A 7886-nucleotide genomic window follows, 5' to 3' on the forward strand; every position below is an offset into this window, starting at 1 on the left:
GCCCCCTACCTCGTGGCCTCCTCTTTTCTTTCTTGAAGTAGGGTCCAAGTCTTCTGGGTCTTATTCGTTGAGAAAATTACGTTCCCGAAGGTTTCATTCCGTTTGGACTCCGTTTGATATTCCTTTTCTTCGAAACCCTTAAACAGACAAAAAACAACAATTTTGGGCTGGGCCTCCGATTAATAGGTTAGTCCCAAAAATAATATAAAAGTGGATAATAAAGCCCAATAATGTCCAAAACAGTAGATAGCATGGAGCAATAAAAAATTATAGATACGTTGGAGACGTATCAAGCATCCCCAAGCTTAATTCCTGCTCGTCCTCGAGTAGGTAAATGATAAAAACATAATTTTTGATGCGGAGTGCTACTTGGCATAATTTTAATGTAATTCTTCTTAATCGTGGTATGAATATTCAGATCCGAAAGATTCAAGACAAAATAATAATACTTCACGCATACTAACTAAGCAATTATGTCTTCTCAAAATAACATGGCCAAAGAAAGGTCATCCCTACAAAATCATATGGTTTAGTCATGTTTCATTTTCGTCACACAAGAATGCTCTCATCATGCACAACCCCGATGACAAGCCAAGCAATTGTTTCATACTTTAGTAATCTCAAACCTATAAATTTTCACGTAATATATGAGCGCGAGCCATGGACATAGCACTATGGGTGGAATAGAATATAATGAGGGGGGTTATGTGGAGAAGACAAAAAAGGAGAAAGTCTCACATCAACGAGGCTAATCAATGGGCTATGGAGATGCCCACCGATTGATGTTAATGCAAGGAGTAGAGATTGCCATGCAACAGATGCACTAGAGTTATAAATGTATGAAAGCTCAACAAAGAAACTAGTGGGTGTGCATCCAACTTGCTTGCTCACGAAGACCTAGGGCACTTGAGGAGGCTCATTGTTGGAATATACAAGCCAAGTTCTATAATGAAAAATCCCACTAGTATATGAAAGTGACAAGACAAGAGCTTCTCTAACATGAAGATTAAGGTGCTACTTTGAAGCACAAGTGTGGCAAAGGATAGTAACATTGTCCCTTCTCTTTTTTTCTCTCATTTTTTGGGCCTTCTCTTTTTTTATGGCCTTTCTCCTTCTTCTTTTTCTTTGGGCCTTCTCTTTTTTATGGTCTTTTTATTTTTTTTTTTATTTTTCCTCACTTGGGACAATGCTCTAGAAAATGATGATCATCACACCTCTATTTATTTACAACTCAATGATTACAACTCGATACTAGAACAAAAGATGACTCTATATGAATGCCTCCGGCGGTGTACCGGGATATGCAATGGACCAAGAGTGACATGTATGAAAGAATTATGAACGGTGGCTTTGCCACAAATACTATGCCAACTACATGATCATGCTAAGCAATATGACAATAATGAATGTGTCATGATGAACAGAATGATGGAAAGTTGCATGGCAATATATCTTGGAATGGCTATGGAAATGCCATAATAGGTAGGTATGGTGGCTGTTTTGAGGAAGATATAAGGAGGTTTATGTGTGAAAGAGCGTATCATATCACGGGGTTTGGATGCACCGGTAAAGTTTGCGCCAACTCTCAATGTGAGAAAGGGCAATGCACGGTACCGAAGAGGCTAGCAAGGATGGAAGGGTGAGAGTGCGTATAATCCATGGACTCAACATTAGTCATAAAGAACTCACATACTTATTGCAAAAATCTACAAGTCATCAAAAACCTCGGTACTACGCGCATGCTCCTAGGGGATAGATTGGTAGGAAAAGACCATCGCTCGTCCCCGACCGCCATTCATAAGGAAGACAATCAAATAACACCTCATGTTTCAAATTTGTTGCATAATGTTTACCATATGTGCATGCTACGGGACTTGCAAACTTCAACACAAGTATTTCTCAATTTCACAACTACTCAACTAGCACGACTTTGATATCATTACCTCCATATCTCAAAACAATCATCAAGCATCAAACTTCTCTTAGTATTCAAAAGGGACAATTGCATTTTTGCCCCTTGTTGGTTCCTACCCACGGGTTTTGTCCTTACTTTTCGAGCTTGCTCAGTTTTGCCCTTACTTTTTCCGTTGAGGTCCCTCAAATGCCCTTTGACCGTTTGACCAAAACTTTGAAAATTCATAACTAATTCATATGAACTCAGAAAAATGCAAATACGATATCAAAATGTTCAGATAAACATTACCATTATGTGCATATCATTTGCATTCAAGACAAAAGCACCCTTTAAACTACCTGGGGTAATTAATGTTATTAATATTATTAAAAATAAAAATGTATAAACAATATTTTTTCATGAATAAAAATTATATGCAAATGTAGGTGATGTTTTCTGAACATCCAGATATCTTATTTGCATTTTTGTGAGTTCGTACCATCTTGTTATGAATGTTCATACGACTTTGACCATTATTTGGAAACTTCATAACAAATTGATACGAACTCAGAAAAATGCAAATAAGATATCAGGATGTTCAGAAAACATCACCAACATTTGCATGTAATTTTTATTCATGAAAAATATTGTTTATACCTTTTTATTTTTAATAATGTTAATAACAGTAATTACCTCAGGTAGTTTAAAGGGTGCTTTTGTCCTGAATGCAAATGATATGCACATAAAGGTAATGTTTACCTGAACATTTTGATATCTTATTTGCATTTTTCTGAGTTCATATGAATTAGTTATGAATTTTCAAAGTTTTAGTCAAACGGTCAAAGGGCATTCGAGGGACCTTGACGGAAAAAGTAAGGGAAAAACTGAGCAAGCTTGAAAAGTAAGGGCAAAACCCGTGGGTAGGAACCAACTAGGGGTAAAAATGCAATTGTCCCTATTCAAAACACTCTTAAGAAATTTTTACTAACTTTAAATACCTAGCATATTAGGATTTTAAGCAAATGACCATGCTATTAAGACTCTCAAAATAATCTAAGTGAAGCATGAGAGATCAATAGTTTCTATAAAACAAATTCACCACCGTGCTCTAAAAGATATGAGTGAAGTACTAGAGCAAAACTATATAACTCAAAAGATATAAGCGAAGCACATAGAGTATTCTAACAAATTACAAATCATGTATGGCTCTCTCAAAAAGGTGTGTACAACAAGGATGATTGTGGTAAACTAACAAGCAAAGACTCAAATCATACAAGACGAAAGAGGGGATGCCTTCCGGGGCATCCCCAAGCTTTGGCTTTTAGGTGTCCTTAGATTATCTTGGGGGTGCCATGGGCATCCCCAAGCTTAGGCTCTTGCCACTCCTTGTTCCATAATCCATCAAATCTTTACCCAAAACTTGAAAACTTCACAACACAAAACTTAAAGTAAAAAATCTCATGAGCTCCGTTAGCGAAAGAAAATAAAAGACCACTTCTAGGTACTGTAATGAACTCATTCTTTATTTATATTGGTGTTATACCTACTGTATTCCAACTTGTGTATGGTTTATAAACTATTTTACTAGCCATAGATTCATCAAAATAAGCAAACAACACATGAAAAACAGAATCTGTCAAAAACATAACAGTCTGTAGTAATCTGTATCTAGCGCAAGATCTGGAACCCCAAAAATTCTAAAATAAATTGCTGGACGTGAGGAATATCTATTAATCATCTGCAAAAATAATTAACTAAATAGCACTTTCCAAATAAAAATGGCAGCAGTTCTCGTGAGCGCTAAAGTTTCTGTTTTTTACAGCAAGTTCAACAAGACTTTCCCCAAGTCTTCCCAACGGTTCTACTTGGCACGAACACTAATTAAACACAAAAAACACAACCAAAATAGAGGCTAGAAAAATTATTTATTACTAAATAGGAGCAAAAAGTAAGGAATAAAAATAAAATTGGGTTGCCTCCTAACAAGCGCTATCGTTTAACGCCCCTAGCTAGGCATAACAAGCAAGAATGGATCTAGGTATTGCCATCCTTAGTTTTCAACTTTTTAGCGGAATCAAGCTCGAATCCAGGAGGTTCTTTACGTTTCCCTTCATATTCTGAAATTTTTAGATCTAACGAATCCAGCCGCTTATTGCAAAGGGTAATCAACATATTCATGCGGTGAATATTTCCACTAATGTTCTTAAGAGGTTCAAGAGATTTCTGCAAGTTTTTAGTAACTTCAAAAAAAAATTCATAAACTTGTGTCTCTTCCTGGGTAGCATGAGGCCCCTTTTGTTGAGGTAGCGTTCCCACTATACCTTCTATAATTTCAAGCGCAATATGGGGATCGATTTCAATAAAATTGCCTTTGGCAACGCAATCCAAGAGTTGTCTATGAGACATATTCAATCCAACATAAAAATTGCGAAGCAAAATTCTCATGTTTATTTCAGAGGTACAATTACGATAAGACTCCATTATTCTCAACCAGGCATCTTTTAAGTTTTCTCCTAGTCTTTGTTTAAAGTTTAGAATTTCATTCTTGGGAGAGAACGGAGAAGATAAGGGACTAGCCATAACGACAAGCAAACAAACTAACACACAAGCAAACAAAAAGCAAGCGGGCAAAAAGAGGCAAATAAAGAAAGAGAGGGAGGATAGAGAGAGAGGGCGAATAAAACGGCAAGGGTGAAGTGAGGGAGAGGAAAACGAGAGGCAAATGGCAAATAATATAATGCGGGAGATAAGGGTATGTGATGGGTACTTGGTATGTTGACTTTTGCGTAGACCTCCCCGGCAACGGCGCCAGAAATCCTTCTTGCTACATCTTGAGCACTGCGTTGGTTTTCCCCGAAGAGGAAGGGATGATGCAGCAAAGTAGCGTAAGTATTTCCCTCAGTTTTTGAGAACCAAGGTATCAATCTAGTAGGAGGCTACACGCAAGTCTCTCATACCTGCACAAAACAAATAAATCCTCGCAACCAACGCAAATAGGGGTTGTCAATCCCTATAAGGCCACTTACGAGAGTGCGATCTGATAGATATGATAAGATAATATTTTTGGTATTTTTGTGATAAATATGCAAAGTAAAATAAAGGCAAAGTAATTAGCAAAGGAAATAACTAAGTAGTAGGAGATTAATATGATAAAGATAGACCCGGGGGGCCATAGGTTTCACTAGTGGCTTCTCTCGAGAGCATAATTATTCTACGGTGGGTGAACAAATTACTGTCGAGCAATTGACAGAATTGAGTATAGTTATGAGAATATCTAGGCATGATCATGTATATAGGCATCACTTCCGAGACAAGTAGACCGACTCCTGCCTGCATCTACTACTATTACTCCACTCATCGACCGCTATCCAGCATGCATCTAGAGTATTAAGTTAAAAATAGAGTAACACCTTAAGCAAGATGACATGATGTAGAGGGATAAACTCATGCAATATGATGAAAACTCCATCTTGTTATCCTCAATGGCAACAATACAATACATGCCTTGCTGCCCCTACTATCACTGGGAAAGGACGCCGCAAGATTGAACCCAAAGCTAAGCATTTCTCCCATTGCAAGAAAGATCAATCTAGTAGGCCAAACCAAGCTGATAATTCGAATAGACTTGCAAAGATAACCAATCATACATAAAAGAATTCAGAGAAGATTCAAATATTGTTCATAGATAGACTTGATCATAAACCCACAATTCATCGATCTCAACAAACACACCGCAAAAAGAAGATTACATCGAATAGATCTCCACAAGAGAGGGGGAGAACATTGTATTGAGATCCAAAAAGAGAGAAGCCATCTAGCTACTAACAATGGACCCGCAGGTCTGAGGTAAACTACTCACACTTCATCGGAGCGGCTATGGTGTTTGATGTAGAAGCCCTCCGTGATCGATGCCCCCTCCAGCAGAGCTCCGGAACAGGCCCCAAGATGGGATCTCGTGGATACAGAAAGTTACGGTGGTGGAATTAGGGTTTTGGCTCCATATCTGATCATTTGGGGGTACGTGGATATATATAGGAGGAAGGAGTACGCCGGTGGAGCAACAGGGGGCCCACGAGGGTGGAGGGCGCGCCTGGGGGGAGGTGCGCCCCCCTACCTCGTGGCCTCCTCTTTTCTTTCTTGACATAGGGTCCAAGTCTCCCGGGTCTTATTCGTTGAGAAAATCACGTTCCCGAAGGTTTCATTCCGTTTGGACTCCGTTTGATATTCCTTTTCTTCGAAACCCTAAAACAGGCAAAAAAACAAAAATTCTGGGCTGGGCCTCCGGTTAATAGGTTAGTCCCAAAAATAATATAAAAGTGGATAATAAAGCCCAATAATGTCCAAAACAGTAAATAATATAGCATGGAGCAATAAAAAATTATAGATACGTTGGAGACGTATCACGCGCCGCTCAGTCGGTGACGTCACGAAGGCTTCGGCTGATACCACGACGTCGAGTGCCCATAACTGTTCCTGCGTAGTAGGTTAGTGCGTATAGGCCAGTAGCCAGACTCAGATCAAATACCAAGATCTCGTTAAGCGTGTTATCTTGAAGTAACCGCGAACGCCGACCAGGGCCAGGCCCACCTCTCACCTGGGTGGTCTCAACCTGCCCTGTCGCTCCGCCACAAAGATCCACACAGAGGGCCGCCGGGAAAGTATGTCCTTCCAGCCCCCAATTCGTGAATCAACCGTGGGTACTCAACAAGCCGACCCGACTTTAGTCACAACATATATCATGTGTAGTAAGTATAGTATATACCCGTGATCAACACTCGACGTGATCACGGCCCGATAGTATAGCCTGGCAGACAGACAAGAATGTAGGGCCACTGATGATAAACTAGCATCCTATACTAAGCATTTAGGATTGCAGGTAAGGTATCAACAGTTGTAGCAACAATGACAGGCTATGCATCAGAATAGGATTAACGGAAAGCAGTAACATGCTACACTAATCTAATGCAAGAAGTAGAGAGAAGAGTAGGCGATATCTGGTGATCAGGGGGGGCTTGCCTGGTTGCTCTGGCAAGAGAGAGGGGTCATCAACACCGTAGTCGTACTGGGTAGCAGCGGCGTCGGTCTCAGTGTCTAGCGAGAGAAGAGGGGGAAGAAACAATAAATATTAAGCAAACAGATGCATAGCGATGCATGACATGACAAGTATCGGTGCTAGGGGTGCCATAACGCGGTATGAGGAGGTACCGGTGAAGGGGGGAAACATCCGGGAAAATATCCCTGGGGTTTTGCGTTTTTGAACAGATGAACGGGAAGGGGAAAGTTGCGTGTTCACTATGCTAGGGATGCGTGGCGGACGAACAGGCCGCGTATCCGGGTTCGTCCCGTCGTTCTGAGCAACTTTCATGTACAAAGTTTTTTCATCCAAGTTACAGTTTATTTTATATTGATTTTTAAAAATTTAAATCATTTTTAGGATTTATCTAATTTATTTAATCCAACATTATCCATAAAAATATTTGCTGACGTCATCATGACGTCAGCAGTTGACCTGGTCAGCCTAATAGGTGGTCCCACTGGCCATAGACTGTTTAGTTAATTAACAGTAGTTAATTAGGTTAATTAGTCATTAGGTTAATTAATCATAATTAGATAATTTAATCATAATTAGATAATTTAATCATAATTAGATAATTTAATCAGAATTAATTAAGTTAATTATATATTTATTTTAATTACTTTTTTTACATTGTTCTGGGTGGGCCCCGACTGTCATTGGGCCAGGGGCTTAGCGGGCGAACGGGCGCAGTTGCGGGCATGGGGTGCCGGGGCGAACGGACCCGGGCAGCCAGCGCGAGGGGGGGGGGTCCGGCCGTGGCTAGGCCGGTGGCCACGATGCCGGCCAGGCGGCCGCGGCGGCGAGGAAGCGGCTCAGGCGAGGCCACGGCGACCTGGGGAGGTAGCGAGCGGCGCGGGAGCGGCGGTTGGCGCAGCTCACAACGGCGGCCGGAGGCCATAGCGGCGGAGCCATGGG

Source organism: Triticum dicoccoides, chromosome 1A (assembly GCF_002162155.2).
Source record: "Triticum dicoccoides isolate Atlit2015 ecotype Zavitan chromosome 1A, WEW_v2.0, whole genome shotgun sequence".
Taxonomy (NCBI): domain Eukaryota; kingdom Viridiplantae; phylum Streptophyta; class Magnoliopsida; order Poales; family Poaceae; genus Triticum; species Triticum dicoccoides.